We start from the raw sequence: 23,646 nt of genomic DNA, 5'->3' as shown, positions 1-23,646 counted from the left end.
GCGCGGTCCCTGCCAGTTTTGCGCTGTAAGTAATGTACCATAGCGGTACGTGCTGCCCGAGCCGGCAAGTAGCAGCATCCTGCGGTGCGAACGCCTCATACCACCGACGTCCTGCGCGACGAGAGACCGAGGAAGCAGCAGCGGCCACCAAGGCCGGCAGACGCGCAGAGAGAGAAGTGGTTCTTGTGGGGAAGGAGGAAAGGCTAACACTATTTTCTGCAACCCGTGCGGGAGCACGGCTCAGCGCCAGCAGGGTTGAGGAGACGGGATTAAAAGAGAGAGAGGGTAGGAGGGAGAAAGGTAGAGGGTCGTAGAGGTAGAAGCGATGTAGTGGCGGATCAGGAAGCCTGAGGTGGTGGGATGGTCGTTAGGCCATCCGTCTTTGTAGAAATTTCCTATAGTCTCGCCGAGAGCCTCGACGAGTCGAGGTACTCGACGACACTTAGGAAGGCCGGTATCTGATTACGACAGGGGAAGAGGATATGTTCCTGTCGTGAATATGGGAGCCCCAGGCGGTGGTACTCTTGCAGAAGTCGGCCGCGGTGCTGCAGGTGAGCAGGGCAGGCCAGCAGGAGGTGCTCCAGTGTCTCTAGTTCACCACAGGAGGCACAGGCTGGCGAGGTGGCTTTTCCAAGGCGGTGCCGGCGGGCTGCCGTCCAGTACCAGCCAACTCGCAGTCGGAGCAGCAACGAGGCATCCCTTCGCAGCGGCAGCTAAGCCCAGTGAGGGTGAAAGAGAGATACGAACCGCGCGCCGGTTCGCTGAGCCATACTCCCTCAAGGGCTGCAGGCCCCAACCTTTGCCCCTTCAGAACCACTTCTCTCCGAGAGCGAGACGGCGGCGCCCGCAGGCACGCGTCGCGCGACTGCTTCGCCGACACTCCCGTGTCTCCCCGCGGCGTCGCATCTACTCAGTTGAGGCGCGCTGGTGACGTGGCGTCGCGACAATGCCCTCTCTTCTCACGCAGCACCGTTTCGCCTGCTCTGCTCCGTCGAGGCGCGCTCGTGACGTAGCGCCGCAGCCAATGGGAAGTTACGTGCCGTTTCACTGCTACAGACGCCGGCTTTTTGCCTCAACGGGCCCATTTGATGCCTTCGCATAAAAAATAATTCTGGAGTTTTACATGCCAAAACCAGGATGAGATTATGAGGCACGCCGTAGGGGGGAGCTGCAGATTAACTGCGACCACCTTTGGTTCTTTAGCGTGCACTCGATGCACGGTACAAAGGCGTTCTTGCATTTCGCCCGCATCGAAGTGCGGCCGCAGCGGCGAGGGTTTGATCCCGCGCCTTCGGGTTTAGCAACGTAATGGCAAAGTTACTAAGCAAGCACGGCTGGTGGCGGGCGCAATGTACTGTCAGGCATTTGAGCCACTTTATCAAAATCCTAGACAAAGGAAATGCTCCTTGTACATTGTCGGTGTCTGAGTGAATAACTTCCAAGTCAGTTACACAGAACTGAATAGCGCTTACAGCGATACTTTTGCGCACACATCTGTGCACGAGGATCCGCATCCTGCACCTGTAGGCGTCATCGCATGGAAAGGGTGGATCATGGTGTTGGGAAATTCGTGGACGTGACGCTACCGCGTCGCCGAAATGAGGTCGTCGACGCGGCCAGCGCACTGTTACGCGTATTCGCCGAATAGTGGAGGCCGGGGTCATTGCGGTACCGACGTCAAACAACCTTCGACCGAGTCAACGTGGATACTGATATGCTGACAGTGACGCCAAATTAGAGGTTGGCGTGAGGACGACACGACGGAGGTTTATCCAGAACTCCAGCGAAAGACGCCAGGACTTTGAGAAGTTTTACCTTCTGGCGAACTTGGGCCACTGACCTCTCCCCGGTCGTCAGTGAGAAAATCCCTCCATACTGTTTTCGTCGACCAGGTGGCGGTGGCGCGTGGTTTTAGTCAGTGAAACACTGGGTCTGGTATGCTTGCTTCCCCCTTTTCAGGATCTGTTTGGGGGCGGGGCATGGGCTTCGCGTGAACCTTCCCCTCCTCGGAGGCGGTTTGCTGTGCCGATGCGAAGAGCCGGACTTGTTGATTGGAACATTGCCCGTTTCCCTAGCGAGTGATTTAGGAACGACAGATGGTTTTTAAATCCTGAGTGAAAAAGACAAGTCCACCTGTCGAAACATTGGCTCCCGCTTTTACCTTGTTCTCGTTTTGCTCATCGTCTTGAATTTCCATCTCCCGCCTTCCCCCTTGTTTTCCCTGGAGTCATGGGTGTGTGGAGTGTGCGCTCACACAACGATGTAGTCAGCCCTGGCATGAAGCTCATCCTACGAGTACTACGCTCCGTGCTCCAGCCAGTACGAGTATACCTTTTCCTGCAAATAAGTTTGTCGTTTTTTCCCCATGTGAATAAACCCCATGTTCTGATCCTCCAACCTCCTGACCTCGTACTGATCAATAAGTTAGCAACTCTCGCCAAGAAAAGCACGGACGACGGCGTGGGCCCGCTAAGCCTCCGTGTGACGCCCCGGCAGCGTAGGCCAGCTACCCGTTTCGAGACAGACCGGCGGCGTAGGCTAGACAGCGACCCGCCGTGTGACGCCAGCCTCCGGTACCACGGCACCCCCGAATCCTACAACACGCGGAGAGCAGTTTCGCCAACCACTTTTTAAAAAAGACCCTACGTGTAGCCCGAAAAGACACTACATAACCCTACGCGGCCTTCACTTTGACCCTACGTTCGACCTTACACACTAACCTCTTACTTAGCTACACGGTTTAAAATAACATGAACGTTGATAATAACAGGCTGTCGAAATGAATGACTGCCACCGTTAAATAACTGAAAAGGCAACGTTTTCTAATAAACGAAGTTTCTTGCAACTTACGTAACATGTACATTTATCAAGCAATGTTTTATAGCTACAATTCGCGCATTTCAGAAAAGTTGTGTTGGGTATTGCTTGCACCAGCAAGGAAGCTAGAACATGAAAAGCTGGAACGTGTTTCTGTGATAATGTTATGAGCTTGGCTTCTTTCAGCAATTGGTTGCCAGCATCGGAGGAAGCTTTATTCCTCTCAAGAGCTCCTATACGTAACTTCATGAGAACGGAGAAATCGTATTGCTCAGCATTCACTCCAGAGGATTTGATGAGGTTTGTTGCATTAAAAAAATGTTAAAATCCACTGACTGCTGGGAGAACATTATTTATAATGACCATCAGGGTTTTTTCTTTTTGTACAAGAATTATTGAACATTGCACGAGTACGCAACTGTGAAGGTTTAGAACTCTGTAATTCCGTGCAACTATTCTGCAAACTTCACCTACCTAAAGTGGACAAAATTGGTGTACTATGCACAGCTCCTTATTATATCGCTAATTTGTGATTGGGAATTTGGCAATACCCTCGTAAACAGTGCGAAAATCTCACGCAAGCTGAAAATTCCTTCATCACATTTGTCCGCTTGAGATGCTTTAGCAGGTGTAGTTTACAGAACTGCACTTGTTTTTAGTGGAGAGTTGCAGATATGTAAGGTATGCTTCAATTATCTTAGCTTACCGATTTCCGGCAATTTTCGCAAAAACTATGAAACCACAATCCAACATTCTGCTGCCTACAGGCAGCAGAACTTAGCTTTCTTAAGCGCAACAAGGTTAATTCCAATCGATGCAGCGGGTGTCCAGGGAGGGAATTTCTCAGTTTTGCAAGTATTTGGAGAGAGAAATAGCCTCGGACCTAAAGCTTCCTTTTAACGCGCGTGTCTATGCAGCACTTGCAGTCTTCGCCCAGAGGTAAGCGTATTCCAATAGCCGCAAAACAAATAGCGCCACTGATGGTTGGACAAAGCTATACGCGAGGACATTCCCCTATTATCCTGCAAATTCCTGAGCAGGTCAATCAAAAACACGTTGACATACCTGCTTTATTGTTTGAAGGTAGTATTATAAGTCTAAGCGCGTATTATTCGGCACATTTTGTGCGCTTTAAAAAGTTTCCCGGAGTTTACCTCCGATGTCATTACAAAATGCCAAGCTAGGGCAAAAAATAGTATATTCCGTCGAAAAAGTGGCGCACGGTCATACGGCCCTGCCAAGCAGCGAAAGTGCCGAAAAAAAAAGAGAAAGAAAACCCGCACAAGTATAGAGTAATTTCCTTACGGCTGTGGTCGATCCTCAGGGTGATAGTTGCGGTAAGCTGAGCAGCGGAGACGGCCTTCTCCGCAGAGGCGAGGTATACGACATCTCGCAGGTCGATGGCGCGTATGCACGCGATAGCTGTCAAGCCCAACGCAAATGCATGCTTGGCCGAGGCTGGACTCTTCTTTCAGCTCAACGATTTTCAGACAGCTGCTTTCCCACCACTTCCGTGGTCAGCGCGAGCAAGGTCAGAAATGGACCTTGAGGTGAAGAACATACTTCGACGAGGCGGAACACCGAACGCCCCGACTTACTTCAATTAAAGCGCAAAGGGTTAGAGACGGAGCACGAAAGAAAAGGCATATAGGGTCAGACTAACCACGTTCTTGCGCAAAAAAGCTGTTAGACGCAGACAAGAAACGGTGATGATAAAAATTAAAAAGGAAGGAGGACAAGGCAGCAGCGGTCCGGAAATGACGCAGGGCTGGAAAGCGGTCCCACCAGCCCGCCACGCCAGGATGCTCTTTAAAAGAGCCCTATGCCTGGCAGCAGCTGTACCCGCATTTCCCGCGGCACCAAAGAAGATTCTCGGAATTTGGTTCATTCTGAACAAAGGTTCGCAGAGCAAGAAGACGACGACGATCACTGAAGGAACACGCATCAAAACAGCGCTGACTTACAGCACAATCGTTATTCATCTGAAATCGCATGCGTCACAGGATTAAAAATTAAATTATGGAGTTTTACGAGCCATAACCCCGATCTGATTATGAGGCACGCCGTACTGGGACACTTCCGAATAATTTTGGCCACATGGGGTTCTTTAACGTGCACCTAAATCTAAGTATACTCGGGTGTTTTCGCAATTCGTCCCCATCGGCAGCCGTGGCCAGGATTCGGTCCCGCGACCTCGTGCTTATACAGCCCAACAGCATAGCCACTAAGCGACCGCGGCGGGTTAAAGTAATGGTACTAATGGGAGTAATGGTAATTTTGACAGCACGCCGCCACCCATAGTGGCGCTGAAACAACATTGAAATCAGTTGCTACAGGCTGGTTATTTTATATACGAAAGGGTAGGGACGTCACTCCCCACATCGCAAGCTGCCGTCGCCTTGCGCAACAGTAATCTTTACCGGGAAACGTATGCTGGGAGCGCTACGTGCTTCGCATTGTAATCAGGAGCGCCTTATCGTCAATTATGTGGTTCGGATTATTGTTTTGAGCTTGTTCTTTATTGAAACATATTATGCTATTTTGTATGTTCTACGCGGGATCCCAAAGAATATATGCACTACATGTTGTAAGGGTTGGGGTCGGGCATGAAATAGCTGGTAGCTGGCCCATGCCGTCGTCCGACTCATCCACGCTAAGGACGTTGTTGAAGGGAGGGACTTGTTCTCATCGAGAACGAGGAATATGGGATTTATTTACAATATCAACATGAAGGGCGGAGAAGGTTACATTTCATCAGTCTAGCGTGACTGAAAGAGACAGCACCTTGAAGAGCCGGAAACGGCTGCTTAAAAACCCTCTGTCCTCCCTAGATCCCTAGGTGAGGGAAAACTACCATTCAACCTTCGTCCAATGGGAGCGTCCAAAGTCATCGTAGTCGACCCGCCTTTGAGGGGGAGGGTTCACACACTCACTTCCGCACTTTGGTTTCACTGAACGCACCGAGGTGAGAGTGTTCCCGTAGACAGAGGTCTTGACCCAAGCAGGCGCCTCTTGATCCCAGAGCTGACCCCGCAGTCAGTAGCCGCCGCGTCTGTCCATTAACTGTGACGACCTCTGGGGCCCGTGAGAAAGCACCGCAAAACATCCTTTTCCAGGAGTTCTCCAGCTACAAGCAAACCGTGAAGGCGACAACGAATCAACTAAAAATACTCGGTCCGCCGAACGTGGCTAGACATGCCGGCGCCTTTGGGATCTTGAGGAGGCGCATTGTTGTCTTTACAAAGCGAGTCGTCGCAGCGGGCCGGGAAAATTTTGCAGGTCGGTACACCTGCAGGCCGATCGTAACAATGTTCGCTTCACTTTTCTCAGTGCTTTTAGCCTCTGCCTTACGAGGTTATGAGGGAATACATTTATTGCTTGCTTACGGGGGTGTGAGCACTTGCAGATGACCATAATTAGTGCTAACGGACGGATACAAAAAATGCCGACCACCGAGAGGTTAACAGCTTCGCTGTATTTTTGAATCGTTTGAAGCTTCTTTTTCTCTATTTTCTTAGGCAGCGTTACCTTTGTCATTTCCTTAAACCGTTTTAAAAAGCTTTCACACAAATTTGAAATTAGGCCATGGGAACAACCTGCAGATTCAAAAACAAAAGCACGCTTTCATGTTCGCTCCAGACAGACAGACAACACACACACACACACACACACACACTCAAATAATCACGGGCTTTTGACTGTTACTAAAAAATTCGAGGAATGCCGCTCTTTGGTGAAAAAAGTTTTTCGCGAGACAAACTTGTTTATGAAAATCACGTTGAGCAAAGTTTAAAACCTAACCCACAGTTTTTGTTTTTAAGTTTGATAAATATAAGACACGCACGGTCTCCACAGAAGATGTGCCTGCGTGTCCGAAGACAGAACGACGATACAACTGATGCCATTACAGCACCTAAAGCAGGTAGCTGATACATTTGCAGATTTTTTTAGCACGTGTTACTATACCTGACAGCAATTCAAATGTCACAGCGTCGTGTGCCACATCCAATGTTATGAATACGTACATTAGCTCTATTCAGCATTTGCTCCTCTGATGTGTTCGCAGCAATTAATACGTTCAAGTTCAAATTTTCTTTTGACACCGATGGAGTCCCTCCTTTTATTATTAAAGGTTGTGGTCGCTTCTTTGCCCCAGAGTTGGCTGTTATTTTCAATGTCTTCTTAAACACTGGAGTATTTCCAGCGGTTTCGAAGCGAGCTGTAGCCGTACCCATCCACAAAGGAGGAGATACCTGTCTCGCATTGAATTATCGACCAATTTCCTTGTGCGGTTTCGCAAAAATCTTTGAAACTGTAGTCCCCACGTGTCTATCTTACCTCATGTCTAAATATATGTTGCCACAGCAACATAGGTTTAGGAGAGGAAGGTTTGTTGGGACTAATATGTGTTCTTACCTTAACTATATACAGTGCACCTTTGGTTTAAATCATGGGGTTTTACGTGCCAAAACCACTTTCTGATTATGAGGCACGCCGTAGTGGGGGACTCCGGAGATTTTCGACCACCTGGCGTTCCTTAACGTGCACCTAAATAGAAGTACACGGGTGTTTTCGCATTTCGCCCCCATCGAAATGCGGCCGCCGTGGCCGGGATTCGATCCCGGGACCTCGTGCTCAGCAGCCCAACGCCATAGCCACTGAGCAACCACGGCGGGTACACCTTTGGTTTCGTCTCGCGGTCAAGGGTAGAAACTGTCTGCTTCGATCTCTCGAAGGCCCCCAATAAGGCAGGCCACCTTCATTTGGCGATAATGATGGAGAGTTATCGTGCCTGCCCGATCGTCTCTAAATGGCTATCGAGCTGCTTGTCATTGTGGAAAAATTACGTGCGCATAGATGGCGCTTTATCCGAACCCTACATTTCGTCTTCAGGTCTGCCTCAGGGTTCGATTTTGGGCCCATTGCTGTTCTTTGCTTTTATAAATGACATCATAAGTTGCGTTAATTCTGAAACATTTTACTGTTTGCTGATGATCTGAAGTTGATTATGCGTATTTCAACTTTGGCAGACTGAAAAGAACTTCAAAATGACATTTCGAACATTTTCGATTGGTGCTCCAGAAACCATTTGTCGATAAACGTACAAAAGACTAAATTTATTACTTTGTCGCGCCATAAAGAGTCAATACACTTTATTTATACATTGGAAAGTACTGATATTTTGAGAATTTATGTGGTTCGAGATCTAGGCGTGCTGATTGACTACCAGCTCTCTTTCAAAAAGAATGTCGCGTCTATTTCTAACTTTGGTTTTAATCTCCTTGGAATTATATCTCGTCTAATGTGGCCTTTTTTTGACACCTGATGCCTTACTCAGCCTTTTTTATTCGCTGATCAGACCTCGTATGGAATTGGCATCTGTTATTTGGAAACACTTCAGAGTGAGAGGTAATGAGCAAATTGAGGTAGTTCAGAGTTGGAATTGTGCGCGATTTCAGAGCACTCTGACCACTTTGTCAGTGAACGGAAGCTTGGCACGCCCAGCTCCAGGAGGCAACAGAGATATTTAAGTTATCCCTTACAATATTATTCAAGGAAGTATTGATGTGACAGACCTCCTATGCGGCATTACTACTATACAGTCAGACTGACACGACATTTTGAGCCATTTTCTCATCACAAACAAATCAAAGGGTCGCCTTTGCAGCGAATACAAATACTGTGCAATACGCCGTCATTCGCTTGTACTGATTTCTTTCCGTGCTCTGCGTGTTTTTTTATGTGACCCAGAGATTGCCTAGATGCCTAACGCTTACTGCTTAGCATTATATATATATATATATATATATATATATATAAGGTATATATCACTTTGTCTGGATCTCTGTTTATGTGTATTGACTATATAATTGTACCATATTTGCTGTGCACTATATAGTAACCCTATATAAGTAAACCATAGAGATGTATGTATGTATGTATGTATGTATGTATGTATGTATGTATGTATGTATGTATGTATGTATGTATGTATGTATGTATGTATGTATGTATGTATGTATGTATGTATGTATGTATGTATGTGTCTTTTAACACTTACAACTAACGATTCTTACGCAATTGATGATATCAACATTAGCCTAGAAGGTGTTTTGAGTCTCATACTGAACTTAGATACTAAAAAACCAGCCGGCCCTGATGGAATTCCGAATTCCTTTTTAGTACGATTCTCGCTATGGACATTTAAACATCTGTTCATTATGTCAGAAGTCCCTTAATAGTGGCGTTGTGCCTTCTTCCTGGAAAAGAGCTAAAGTACTACCTTTATATAAATCTGGTGACAGACAGCTCTTATCTAACTATAGGCCTATTTCTTTAACTCCAACCTCATGTAAAATACTAGAACATATAGTCTATAAGGATATAATAATGTTCATTGAAAATAATTACCTACTGAACAGCTTTCAGCACGGCTTCAGGCGCGGTTTTAGTACTGTAACTCAACTTACGGAGTTCACTCATGACCTTTCCCACTACATCGACTTAGGTAATGAGATTGACACCATTTTCATTGACTTTAGCAAAGGTTTCCACACTGTACTACACTCTAAATTGCTTTTGAAACTCCATAATATTCTAAAAAACCCTCAGTTCGTGTCTTGGATGTCCAGTTTCCTTTCTCTGCGTTCCCAATTCGTATGCTATGATTCTGCGGATTCGTCTGTAGTCGACGTCACCTCAGGGGTCCCACAAGGGTCTGTACTTGGCCCTCTAATATTGTTATTGTTTATTAACGACCTTCCAGACCACGTCACTTCAAAAATACGCCTCTATGCAGATGATTGTGTTATGTACAGCCCAGTTGACTCACTCGCTGATTATCAGCGCCTTAAGGATGCCTTTGTTTCATTTTGTAACCGGTGTGCTTCCTGGAAAATTAGCATCAATTTTGATAAAACTGTTATAATGTGTTTTACTAACAGACGTATGCCCGTATGTTTTGATTGTATTTGCAACGGTGTACCACTAACAAGAGTTTTTCAATACAAACATTTAGGCGCCATTTTTACACCCACCTTGTCTTGGTCCAAACAAATAGATTACATTTGCAGTAAAGCATTTAAAAAATTTGGTCACATCCGCCGGACTTTGTCTGCTGCTCCGAGAGACACTAAATTAGTAGCATACAAAACACTGATTCGCCCAATTTTACAATATGCTTCCTCCGTATGGAACCAATACAAACAATGCGAAATTAATTGTATTGAGTCGGTCCAGAGGAAGGCTATTCGTTTTGTTTACCGTCGCTTCGACCGAGATTTTTCACCGTCAGCTGCTCTTGCGGGATTAAACCTCCAGTTTCTTTCTAGAAGGTGGCACATAGAATCTCTGAAGATTTTCTATTCTTATAAGAACTCTCCCTGTCACCAATCTGATCCCTCCCTTTTAACGCCTGCTTGCCCGACTTCAAATAGAGCTTATCATGCCTCTAATATTAGACCACTGCATCCACGCACTAACACTTTCAAATACAGTTTTTTCCCCGCATGATTGAACAGTGGAATTTGTTACCTGCCCAAGTTCGTTTGTTACCCATTTCTCAATTTTTAAATGCTATTGCTGATGTATAGTTCCTTTACATTTTCCTATTTCTATGTTCCTGTTTGTGCCTATTATAGTTAGTTTTACTCGCATGTACACCCACTCCTGCCATAGCCCTAACGGGCTGCAGTATGTATAAATAAATAAATAAATAAATAAATGTATGTATGTATGTATGTATGTATGTATGTATGTATGTATGTATGTATGTATGTATGTATGTATGTACGTACGTACGTACGTACGTACGTACGTACGTACGTATGTAAAGCTGTACGATTTCTTTAGTGCTGATGCGAGAGCAAAGCAATTCGTATTGCGACGCCTCTTTTGATTAATCTAGAGTAAATGGGGAAATGGCAAGATGGTAAATTTAGAGTAAATAGTGAAATGCTCTTCCCTGATCTAGGCCTGTGTTCTCACCAAACGTGCTTTTCAAAGAAAACAAGCTTCAGATCAAGGAACTGGATGGTTTCATTAGATGGCATTTCCTAATTTCAACCTTTCAGAAGAATATCTAAATACATTAAGGATCCCTTCTACCTTCTACTACATTAACAATGCTTATTTCTTGCAATTATCTGGCAATAATCAAATAATCGTCTATGAACCAGAACCCTTTAATGACAGGTGTTTCTGAAAGGCCAGTCTGAATTATCTTGTTCACGCAGGATAAAAAAAAATATCGGAAAAAATGGACGCAGCACAGCAACCAATGGAAATGACTTATTGCTGTGTGTAAAATTGACCACTGAAACAGCCGCCGTGGTGGGGTAACGGCTTTGGTGTTGCGCTGCTGATCCCTAGGGCGCGGGATCAAATGCTGGCCGTGTTGGCGACCGCATTTCTCTGCGGGCGAAACGCCAAAAACGCCCGTGCGCCGTTCATTAATTGGGTGCACGTTAACGAACGCAGGGCGGTCAAAAATTATTCGTGCCTCCAGCACTACGGCGTGCCTCATAAACGCTGCGGTTCTGGCACGTAAAACGCCAGAAATTAATTTCATTTTTAACCGCTGAGACAGATAAAGCTGTCGTTTGAAGACAAAATTCTAAAGACATAAAAAGGTTCTCCGAGTTCATCACTGCGGTGGAATTTTGAAATCGCACTTTGCCACATTTATCAGTCTTCTGTCGTACTGCACTGAACCGAGTCTGGCGAAGCACAGAAGAGTGTAGAGGTCCTCTTTACGTCGATTGAAAAAGCTGCCAAGTTCATCCCCAGTCCTTGTTTCAGACGTTGGATACGTTTGAATTCTGTATTAAAAAAGGGTCGCCAAAAGGCTTTGCACAGGGGAAATAAAAGATTAAGCCACATCGTTGCCGCTGTGCCGCTACATCGTCGTACAGCTAGCACGTGCGCAGGTGAAACGTTGCTGGCACGATAGGGGTTAACGCCTGTTGAAAACACTCTAAAGAGGTTAGCGCAGCCAGCGAGACGGCTTAGACCAGGTAGTACACAGTGCGGGAACTGACCCGTTACTCATTTCGTGTTCGCCACGCCACAGCGTGCGTGTTTTCTTATTACTATAATTTTTATTTCGTCTTTTATCGGCAGCATTCTTCTAAAGTTTCATCAGAATGGCGGCTCAGAGGTTAATGAAATAAAAAAAAAATGTTTCTGCCGCCCAACTGTTGATTTAAAAAGAAACGCTAGCTTCCGTATACTGGTAAACTGATGCAACCCAATACTCGAGGCTTCGGTTTTGTTTGGGCCGATGCCAGGTACGTGACACGCGTAGCGAGCCAGAAGAGTTACTTTTGTAGCCGTCCTCTCTCTCTACGTTCAATGCCTCCGACGGTGTGGGAAGACGACTCAGAGAGAGCCCTAACCTCAAGCATACTCATTTTTTTTAAACACTGGAACACGGCATCGGGTCGCGACGGCGTCGCGACGGCGTCGCCACGTCCTTGAGTGCCGCGACTCCCGGTCGCGTTCACGGGGGCACGGCAGGGCGCCGCTGGCTATGAAACGCAGAATACGGAACAGCCACACCGGCTTCCAGCGGCCCACACACGAACCGTTCGCCGCGCAGCGCGCGCCCTTGAGCAGAGATGGCGTTCTTCCAACATGTGTGTGCGCTTTGATGAACTCGCAGCCGCTTGTGAATCAGGCTGGTGGACGCTATAGAAACTAGCCCACAAGAATGATTTTACTTTACCTTAAGAGGGCGTTCCAACAGTGCTTGAAATCGGCAGGTCTCTACGACAGTTTATAGACTTGGTGTGCATGCCCCTTCAAGTGTGTGCGCGTGACTAGCGCTCCCTCTCTCAATTCCCTACCTTGTCTCATGTAGTCCCTATCTCTCCCCAGTGCAGGGAAGCAAATCAGACGTCTGGTTAACCTCCCTGCCTTTCCTTGCTTCTCTCTGTCTATCTACCTTCAGACACTTGCCAGCGTGCACACGAACACGCTGGAGTTATTGTGTTACAATTTTGTGCACCAGAACGCTTGTGTCGTTGCTCCTACTAACGTGCAGCCATATTCGGACTCTCAACTTTCGCGGTCTGCTTTGCCGATGCAGCCGAAGCGGTATAGGGACAATTCTCCTATGAGAAAAAGCACATCACGTGCGCCAGGTAGTATAGGTGCGTAGAGGCAACCCTCGCTATGCCCAACCACCCTTCTGACGACAGCTACTAACTTGATGCCTTGCACCAACTCCGCGAAACGCTTCATAACCGAATAACAGATCACAACGTAATCAGTTTCATAAGTGACTAATGCTTGCAAGCAAAGGAAAACAACTTTTCCATGCCTATTTCCGTTGCCGTCTAAGATGGAATGAGGCGTCCGACACCGACCTCGGAAGCCATGAAACACGCCGGCTGACGAGCAGTGCAGCGCTCGTCACAATAGAACCGGCTCATCCGCTCGCGCTGCCTCAGCCAATCAGGCCATGCCGCTCGGAAATTGTCTCAACGGGGATGGAAATTATAATACGGCCCCTAATACTATGGTTTCCTGGTCGCATTGGTGCTGTACTCGTTCTTAACAGGAACAAAATGAATTTTGCAAAAACTGCCAAATTTGTGGGCTTCTGAGTGTTTCTGATGAATTCTTACAATAAATGATTGAGGACTTTAACAGAGAGAGTGTAAGAGTGGCGTTGAAGATTAATATGCAACAGACAAAGATAATGATGAATAGCAGGGCAAAGGTACAAGAGTTCAGGATCGCCAGTCAGCCTCTAGAGTCTGTGAATGGGTATGTTTACCTAGGTCAATTAATCACAGGGAACCTTGATCATGAGAAGGAAATCCATAGAAGAATAAAAATGGGTTGGATCGCATACGGCAGACATTGTCAGCTCCAGACTGCAAGCTTGCCATTATCATTGAAAAGGAAGGTGTACAATCAGTGCATTTTACCGATGCTGACATATGGGGCAGAGACTTGTAGATTGGCTTGAGAAGCTTGGGAAGTTGAGGACCGCGCAAAGAGCGATGGAACGAAGAATGCTAGGCATAACTTTAAGGGACAGAAAGAGAGCGGCTTGGATCAGTGAGCAAATGGGTATAGGCGGATATTGACATGTCAACTCGTTTATCTTTTACGGGTGAGCGCTTATACCGTCTAAGAAATGTTATCGCTCAGCGCAGGACGCGCCTACATGTATCGGAAGTTTCTAGAATGTTATCGATACTTCTACCCGCTGTGTGTTGTCGCCGAACCTTGTGTAACCTGATTGCATGTATGCGCGACACGAATGGTGTAGAACTTTGTGGAAGGCACGCGGGTCTCAGCGATTACTCTGGAACATTCGGCGACTGATCTATAAAAGCCGACGCGCTTGACCCGCTGATCAGATTTTCGACGATCGCCGACTGTGTTCGCCGCTGTTGTTGTGCTTTAAGTGTAGCCTGTTTTTGTGGGCGCAGGTTCGCCCAATAATTGTTTTGTCTTTCACAGTATTGCTACTGTGTTCTTTAACGTAACCACCAAGTGACAATATTCTAATTGACATCAAGAGAAAAAAATGGAGCTGGGCAGGTCATGTAATGCGGCGGTTAGATAACCGTTGGGCCATTAGGGTTACAGAATGGGTACCAAGAGAAGGGAAACGCAGTCGAGGACGGCAGAAGACTAGCTGGGGCGAAGAAATTGGGAAATTCGCGGGCGCTAGTTGGAATCGGTTGGCGCAGGACAGGGGTAATTGGAGGTCGCAGGGAGAGGCCTTCGTTCTGCAGTGGACATAAAACACGCTGATGGTGATGGTGATGGCCTATCTAATCTACACCTTTTTAAATTATAGTCACGGGTAGGATTTTTAGAATTTTGGAGCAAGGCGTCAGAAATTGGAGATCAAATATGCGAAAGATATTAGAGCACGAAAGGTGCCCTATCGGCACAAAAGAGCATTGAATTGAATTCTGGGGTTTTAAGTGCCAAAACCACGATTTGATTATGAGGCACGCCATGGTTGCATGATCTGCACCAGTTTCGAGACATTAATTTCCAGTGTCCGGCGAAATGCATCATGCATTTCGTCGGACATTTCGCAATTTAACATCTCGAAACTGGTGCAGTCGGGAGAATTCGTTCCAAGTGGATACGCCTTGCGAACTCACCGGCTATAATTCGTAGATTAAAATATTGGTCGTCAAGTTAACAATTAAAAAATGTTGATTAACATAAATGCGTTAATTATTTAATTATGTGCCTTGATTTCTCGTAGAAGTAATGGCCGCCTGATCGAGTAATATATATAGATCAAGGATTAGAATTGTGCCATCTGCCACAGGCAATTTTTTTTTAAATTTGGTGCAGCTAAAAAAAAAAACACCCTGTATGTAGGCAGAGCACCTTGAAATAAAAATACTAAAAATCTGGAGGCCAGCGTGTGGTTAAATGGTGTCGCAAGCCTGATAAGGGGAGGCCAGGACCCTCATCAGTTATGCCACAAAGATATGCTTTCATTGGCTGACGACATGCCGCCAACCTTGACGACATCTATTTCAAAGCTGAAAAAGCATTCGCTTTTATAAACGTCCTGTCGTCGTCATGTTACCGGCTGTAGAGTCACATGCACAAAATTAGTGTTGTTCTAAACCCTAAAGCAAGACTAACTATCGCGCAACAAAATGGCTCATATTCCACACCAGCCTTCAGGAGACGTGACATAAAGTAAACATAAGGAAGCACAGTTATCCAACCCCGACCGTGAAGCTCTGCGTCTAACAAGAGAATGTTCGTGCGCGAAGTCATGAGAAGGTCTGCACTTACGTCCGATGTCCGCGAAAACGGCGGTATCACCAATGGAATACCAGTGCATAAAAATTATCAAAATTAAACGAATATGACGGGTCTTGTACAAGTATACTGCATTAAATTTACAAACTTTAGAGGCAGCGGATGCTGAATAGAAGAACAAGTTCACTCTAAGGACGATGCCGGGGACATCTTGGTACCATTCTTGACTCTCACAGAACCACCCGAGTGTATTTCTCGATCAAAACAAACAGCAATCAACCCGTCTTTTTTTTTTCTGCGTGTATATGTGCACGCTAATTTCAAATGCATAAATTGCAAAAAACACTTATTTACGAACTTTTCGCGCTTAGTGTAAAGATAACACATATCAAGCAGAACTTAAAGGCAGCCATTTCTTCGCCAAAAAGCTATGCTGTGTCGCTTTGTCTTCTCCTGCCTGAGAAACCCGCAGGCAACGCTTTTTTTGTTTCACCACACACATATGTCAGACAAACAATTCTGCAAGTACCATCGACGATGATTGCTAATGTAAGTGAATAGTCGAGCGCTTCTAGAAAGCTATTCGTTTTGTTAAATGAATCAAAAGCGTACACTTGTTCCAGCGAGGAGCGTTTGTGGTGAACGAACGCACGTCTCTCTGCCGCAGCTGCCCCGTATATAGGTAAGGAGGCCTGTGCTTGCCGAGCGGAAACCTTCCGACGCGCGACAGTCCCTTCCTGCTACTCAGGTCAACAACACGTTAACAAATGCTCGATTGCGCCAGAGTGCGCGCCCTTTACCCCGACGCCTGAGTATCGCAAGTCCGACCGCTGCCAACCACGAAAACGGGCGAAAATGCAAGGAAAGTTATTCGCTTTAAATGTATCCGGCTCTAATTACTTGCTCACGCGTATTAAGCTATTGAACTTGAGGAGTGCGCGCATTTTTATAAGCTATGCTCGCGCCCTCTTGCAGTTCATTCAATAAACCCTAGCTGTAGTCCGCAGCTACAGGCACTGGCTCAGTAGTAATCGTTTCTGGTATAGTATAGGCGCTGTAGGTCAGATTGATATTACGTGGCGTAGGCGAATACGTATTCAATCGCACTTCTTTACCCGCCTAGAACTATCCGCTCAAGAAGTTGTCATATGTACGGCTAGCCTCTCTAGTACAGCTAACGCCGTAACAAGCTCTGTCCGGGCATATCAGAAGAAAGAACGCCACCACATACTGCGTAGGTACGGAGAAAGCCCAAGTGAAACGCGCTCGGCGAGCTTGACGACTGTCCACGTGAACGCAACGACTGTTTGTCAACAGAAGCGCCCCCCCGGGGCGTTCACTCACGTGAGGGGGCAGGCGCCTGTTTACCGTCATCGTTCACGGCGGCAGCGACGCAAGACCAACGACGGCATGTTACATCAGCCGTCGAGCGCGACACGTTTCGCCCACCCGAAAGGCCTGGCTCGGTTTCAAGGCCCGCGAGGCCGTGCCTAGCGCAGGCTGTGTCCTCGCTCCTTGGTGTTCGACAGCTGCCTGCTGGGGCCGCCGACACGTTGAACTCGCCGATGAAGTTACGTTCCCAGCCGCCGGGTGGGCTGCGCTTCCCACAGGCAACGCGAATGCCTCAAGTTAAGGCGGCGACTTGCTTTCGTTCAGACGGTGCGACACAGCACCGGCCGAAGTAGGCACCCCGAGGAGGAAACGTGTGATGGCGTAAATCTACTGACAGGCACACGGTGAAAGTGACACGGCCAAAGTGACGATAAAAAGTCGACATGGTTCCCGTCAAGAAAATAAAATGTATTTGCGAGTTCGGGGAAGATGAAGATTTGGTCCGACCGCTCGAGCGATTAATTTATGCACGCTACTCGGGCTACGGAGACTATTGGGACAGGCTCTCCGCGCAACGCACACGGTTTAAAGCCATTTATTTGCACCGCTCCCTTGTTGCGTAGTCAACCGGATCATACTAAGGTTACAAACTCCTTGTATTCTCTGGCTCAGCAAACATGCGTGTTACGGGCGCGCCCGTAACCAGAACGAGTCAACGTGTAAGCGTGCATGAAATATGAATATTTAAAACAAGTGCGGAGTTGTGCATGTAGGTTATCGCGTGCATCTACCAGTGATGTTTTCTGTTACGTGAATTAGTAGAAGAGTCAATTAAAAACTGTGCAGAGATCATCAACGATGATTGACATATAACCAAATAGCCTAGCACTTTGAGAAAGCTATTCGCTTCATAAAAGAAATGATGCGGTTGAAGGCGTATATTTATTTGTTGCCGTGAGGACATTTAGGTTTGTTGTTTCATTACGCAATTTCGTAGAAAACAGAACCACTAACCTGCACATCTGTAGCGGCGCCCTGCTCTGCAGCCACCACAGCATCGAAACCTTCAGAAGCCCTTAAGCTCTCGTGCGCGACAGCATGTGCCGAGAGCCCGGCCTTCTAAAGGCGCTAGGTTATGTCTCGAACCCGGCTCCATATGGTATAGCGTGGAGGAGGGTTGAAAAAATCAGAATCTCGGAAGCTGGGAAATCGAATACCAACAGGTTTACTGGCACTTGAACAAAACTTACATCGTTGAATGGAAAAAACAGGAAAAGGTCCATTCTTTAGCAACGAACGTCTGTATCAGCCTCGTTTCCATGGCCCAGAGCACTTTTTACGGCGAAGCTGTATACCTCTACCGTCCAAGGAAAGTTTTGTGTCGTGCTAATCAAGAAAAAAGCTCCCCATACGTGGGCCGGTCCGGAAGATAGTGCAATGCCGGGCCGACCCGCGGCGGAGGTGAAGCAGGCGTTAAGCACTCCCCATACGTGGGCAGGTCCGAAAGATAGTGCAATGCCGGGCCGACCCGCGGCGGAGGTGCAGTTCGCCATTAAGGGGCCCACATACACAGCTTCACTGGTCATCCTTCACAACGTGGAAGGGCACTGAGATTTTTTTTTTCTCCCCATCTTCATTATAACACCTCTGTTCAAATCCTCCCTTCTGGCAGTAGCCAATCACACAGGTCACAACGAACCGTGACGAGAGCCAATCAAGAAGCATGAACAACACTGTCGCAGATGGAATATCGGACCGGCGACACCACCAAGTTCCAGCGGGCGCAAAGGTGGAGAGAGGGTCTGGCCGTGGGAACGGGTGAGATCTTTTGCTCCCAACTGGTCTTCTCCGGTGCTTCTCAGTACAGCGCAGGCACCAGTTCGTGGCGGCTTTCTTCCGGAAAACGTCCGCGAGCCCTTCGCGTCATCTCTGCCTCCCCCAGAGTGGCAACTCTCTTCCCTTTGTGGCGCTTCTTCTCTAAGGAGGGGAGCTCGTTACAGGAAAATTAGCAGCGCCCTGCATGGCGAAGGAACTGCCCTCCGACTATCTTCCCAGCGTAGTTCTTGCATTGCACTCTTGCGCGTGACAAACAGCATGTTGTTTACTACACTCCTAACACGGCATGCCTTCAACGGAGCCACCTTCGCAGTGTCGTCCCTCCCCCTTCTTTTTTCCGCAACGGAGGGAATAGACATAAGGACAGAAAAAGAAGTGGCAGTCTCAACTGTAGCTAAACTTGACGTCTTCGTAATGCGAAGAATAAAATAATGTAACTGTTGTGAAGCTAACGGTTATTACGCGGAAACACTGTTCGTTCTTGTGAAAAATAAAATGAGAACATGGATCTATTTTTATATTTTCTTTGCTAAGGTACACTAAGAGCCAGCGCTTCGCACGTGTCACTTCAGCTTGGCACATGATGCATTGGATCATGCAATGCATAACGTTCGCGTGCGCTCGAAGGCCATTTAATGAGTCCGGCCCGGGCCCGCGGTCTCATGCCCGAGCCCAGGGCCGGCCCGGACCCGCCGAAAACGGAGTGCGCCATCTGTTGTGCTATCGACAGGGAAAAGGCATATTTATCTGCTAACCTCTGACCAGACGCACTTACCGCGCATATGCACCGTTTTGTAAGGATGACCTTCTTATGTTTTTCGTGTATTTTATGCCTTTTATGACTGCCAACTAGCCGATGCTTTCGCGTTAATTAACCCCATATAGACCTTTCTACCGCAATCTATAATATCGGGGCAGTACCAAGAGGCAGAGAGATTCGTCGAAGACGCAGTGCATATATATATATATATATATATATATATATATATATATATATATATATATATATATATATATATATATATAGTCACGAAAAAACAAATTAAGATGTACCCGGCGTCGGCGAGACAGACAGTTGTACAAGATGGCGTACACAACACTCAAGCCGGCGTACTCAGCCTCTGCTTCTTCTTCAGCGCCCACCTCTTGCCGAGCGCGCGTTCCAGTCACTTCTTTCTCAGCGCTAGCGCGTGACACCTAGCGGCATTATCCCCCCGCCAAAAGAAAAGCATCGACCCGATGCTTACTAAACTACGATGCTTACTAAAAGAAAGTGGAAGTGTGGAAGTCGTACGAGATCGGGTTGGCGCCGCCTTAACGCGCGAAATACGGTTTGAGGCGAATAACATGCACTATCTCTGAGTGGTGCCGTCGACGCCGAGGCGACGCGGCACCGTCGCGAATGACCTCATAGTTCACTTCACTAACGCGGCGTATCACTTTGTAGGGTCCAAAGTATCTACTAAGCAGCTTCTCAGACAACCCCTGGCGACGGACTGGAGTCCACACCCAGACTTGGTCACCTGGCTGGTACTCGACTTGCCGATGTCGAAGGTTGTAGCGTCGTGCGTCTGTACTCTGCTACGCCGTGATGTGTATGCGCGCGAGTTGACGAGCTTCCTCTGCGTGTTGAGTAAGTTGCTCGGCGTCGGAAGTAAGTGATGCGTCGGTGTCGTGCGGGAGCATTGCGTCTAGCGTGGTCTGGACCTCGCGCTCGTAGACAAGACGGAACGGTGTGAATCATGTTGTTTCCTGAATGGCCGTGTTGGTAGCGAATGTAACGTACGGCAGGACTTGATCCCATGTTTTATGCTGGACGTCTACATATATAAACAGCACGTCAGCAATGGTTTTGTTTAGCCGTTCCGTCAGTCCGTTGGTCTGCGGATGATAGGCAGTGGCCTTGCGATGCTGCGTGCAGCTCAGCTCGAATATGTCCTCTATCAGTTGGGCTGTAAAGGCAGTTCCTCTGTCGGTGATGACATGTGATGGGGTACCATGTCTTAGGACTATCTGATCGATAAAGAACTGGGCAACTTCGTAGGCCGTGGCACGTTGTACAGCTTTCGTCTCTGCGTAGTGTGATAGTCTGTGGCGACTATAATCCACTTGTTTCCGCTGGCTGACAAGGGAAAGGGTCCCAGAAGATCCATGCCGATTTGATCAAACGGCACGCTAGGTGGTGCGATGGGTTGGAGTAAACCCCGGGCTTCAAGGACGGTGATTTCCTGCGTTGACACTCACGGCAGCTTTGCACGTAACGCTTTACCGTGGTAGAAAGTCTGGGCCAGTAGTACGTCTGGCGCACTCTTGCAAGAGTACGTGAAAATCCCAAGTGTCCAGACGTGGGCTCAACATGGCAGGCTAGGAGAATGTCATCACGGAGGGTGGCAGGTACGACCAATAGATACTCTTTGTCGCTGGCACTCGAGTTTTTCTTGTAGAGGACACCCTTTCGGAGGCAGAAAGTCGAGAGACTGCGAGAAATGTTTCGTGGGATTGTAACATTATTGCCTTCTAGGTGATCGATGAGAGGGCGTATTTCGGCGTCCTCGCGCTGCCGTGTGATCAGGTCAGATGCGGTGAGGGCCCCAAGGAATGCGCCATCTTCGTCCATTTCCTTATCGCAAGTTTTGACGGGAGCGCGCGACAACGTGTCCGCATCTTCGTGTTTGCGGCCCGATTTGTAGACGATGATAACATCGAACTCCTGCAGACGGAGACTCCATCGAGCAAGTCGCCCGGACGGGTCTCGTAAGTTGGCTGACCAACACAAGAAATGGTGGTCTGTCACCAGCATGAAAGGGCGACCGTAGAGATAAGGCCGAAATTTCATGAAGGCCCACACAACCGCTAGACACTCTTTCTCGGAAGTGGAGTAGTTGATTTCGGCGCGTGACAGGGTGCGACTGGCGTAAGCGATCACTCGCTCGACGCCTTCCTGGTGTTGAACGAGTACAGCGCCAAGACCGATATATATATATATATATATATATATATATATATATATATATATATATATATATATATATATATATATATATATATATATATATATATATATATATATATATATATAGGTGAAATAGCCAGACAGATTTTCAAAATAGAGAGAAGACGCGAGCCACAGGAACAGTACATAACCATCCTCCGTACGCCTACGTACGCACCTACATCCTTTCAGCAGTGGCTGCCTCTAACTGTCAAATATTGGACACAGAATCACGATCTCTCTTGACCAAAACTGAGAGCTGTGCGGGAGAACAAAAGTTATGTAATAAGAGCCCAAACAGTACTAACTAAATTTAACGATATAACCAGAATCCTTTAATATTCTGATATGACTGTTAAAGAAATTGAGCGCACATATGTTACAACAGGCCGGCTACTGCCCGACGTGTGCCCACTTAGTAGGTGTTGACACTTCCATCAGTCTCACGATGCTCGTCCCCAAATTCAGCGGCAAACAACACCAGTATTCCATGCACTTTTATGCTGCAGTGAGAAGACATTTGGGTAAAATAAACAGATGGAACTCGACGCAGCCGCAAATTTGGGGACGGATATCGTGAAACCGGTGCTTGCCTCAGGATTCCCAAGCGGACAAGTATTGAGCACTGACCTGCTTTAGCTCCGAAAGTGTGACATGTGGGCTCAAGTTAATAAATATAAAAAAGCTAATTTTCGAATTTGACTACCTTGCCAATTATTGCGCAATTTCTGACATCAGCAGCTGCTATAGGTTTGCTTCCATGTTTTGACAACTGCGGCAGTCGTGGCTGAAACGCTGCTGTCAACATTGTTGCTGGTTTTCTTTTCATTACAATGCTGAACGCGCTGAACGGGAAGCTAGTACACCGTCATGAGCTCGACACGGCCATGACACAGCGACTACGTCGCACGCCAGTGAGCGCTGGGGCGAGGGGACGTGCCCGCTTTCCAGGTGCAGTACTGGGAAATGTTCGGAGGGCCGCCAGTTCCACCCCAACTCAATTGCCTTTACAGACTGCAACTGCAAGCAGATCTTAAATATCACCTGAGCAAACGGTCCGTTTCACGAACGCAAGGAACTCTCGCCCCCCCCCCCCCCCCCCCCCATCGCCTAGCACGGAGTCTGTGTCCACACGGCGCGTGTTTCGCCAGCGATACAGGCGTTGGCTGCCAGATTGCTTCTTCGCCGGAAGTGCTCTGCAAGCCGCGTGCTTCCGCAACGTGGTCGATTCAGAGGCGGGAGGATCGCTCGGGCTCTCTCACACCCCCGCTCCGCGGTCAGCCGACGAAAGTTGTCCAGTGTGCGCGAATTGTCCGAACCATATAATGACCGCTAATAAAGACGAGGACAGGGTACACAAAACAATGACACGGGCGTATCAATATGATATGCAGTAAACACCAACAAACTGAAGTTCTGCTGTCAGGAGTGCAGTTGCGCCAGGCTACTGTACACGCGAAACGTGCACAGCGTAATGAGCGGGACTAGAAACCGAGTCCACTCGACTACCGGGACCGGCACTCTCGCGTTGTTTTCGCCAGCATTATGAACAAAGTGCGCGTCAGATACAGTCGGCCACGAAAGTTTGCGGGACAGGGGATTTGCGAAAAAGCTGAATTCCCGTTAAGCCTAGGCACATAGCCTCAAAGTTTGAACCTGTAGTACTCATTGAGACGCACACAGTGATCCAATAAATTATAAGGGCCATACGTTAACAGAGCAGAAATTCACGTCTGTCGCGGAACCCCAGTCCCGCAAACTTTTCTCTCCAACATCAGAGGCCTCGAAGCAGCAGTGCGCTGGATGATGTCGAGTCGGCGAGAGCAACTGCCTTTTGCATCTGAACAGTCCCACAACTGTGGCAGCAGCTTCCGAAGCGAACAAAAAATTGGCAGGCATGATTGAGTGAGAAA

General features: G+C 47.6%; 1 protein-coding gene across 2 annotated transcripts in view; it reads right to left on the bottom strand.

Annotated features, from left to right (window-relative positions):
- The window catches only part of RhoBTB (Rho-related BTB domain containing), a 291,089-nt gene that overhangs the window by 227,808 nt on the left and 39,635 nt on the right, over positions 1 to 23,646 (bottom strand). The gene's annotated exons all lie outside the window — the stretch shown is intronic.

Source organism: Dermacentor variabilis, unplaced genomic scaffold (assembly GCF_050947875.1).
Source record: "Dermacentor variabilis isolate Ectoservices unplaced genomic scaffold, ASM5094787v1 scaffold_12, whole genome shotgun sequence".
Classification (NCBI taxonomy): Eukaryota; Metazoa; Arthropoda; class Arachnida; order Ixodida; family Ixodidae; genus Dermacentor; species Dermacentor variabilis.
This window is presented reverse-complemented; position numbering and strand designations above follow the sequence as displayed.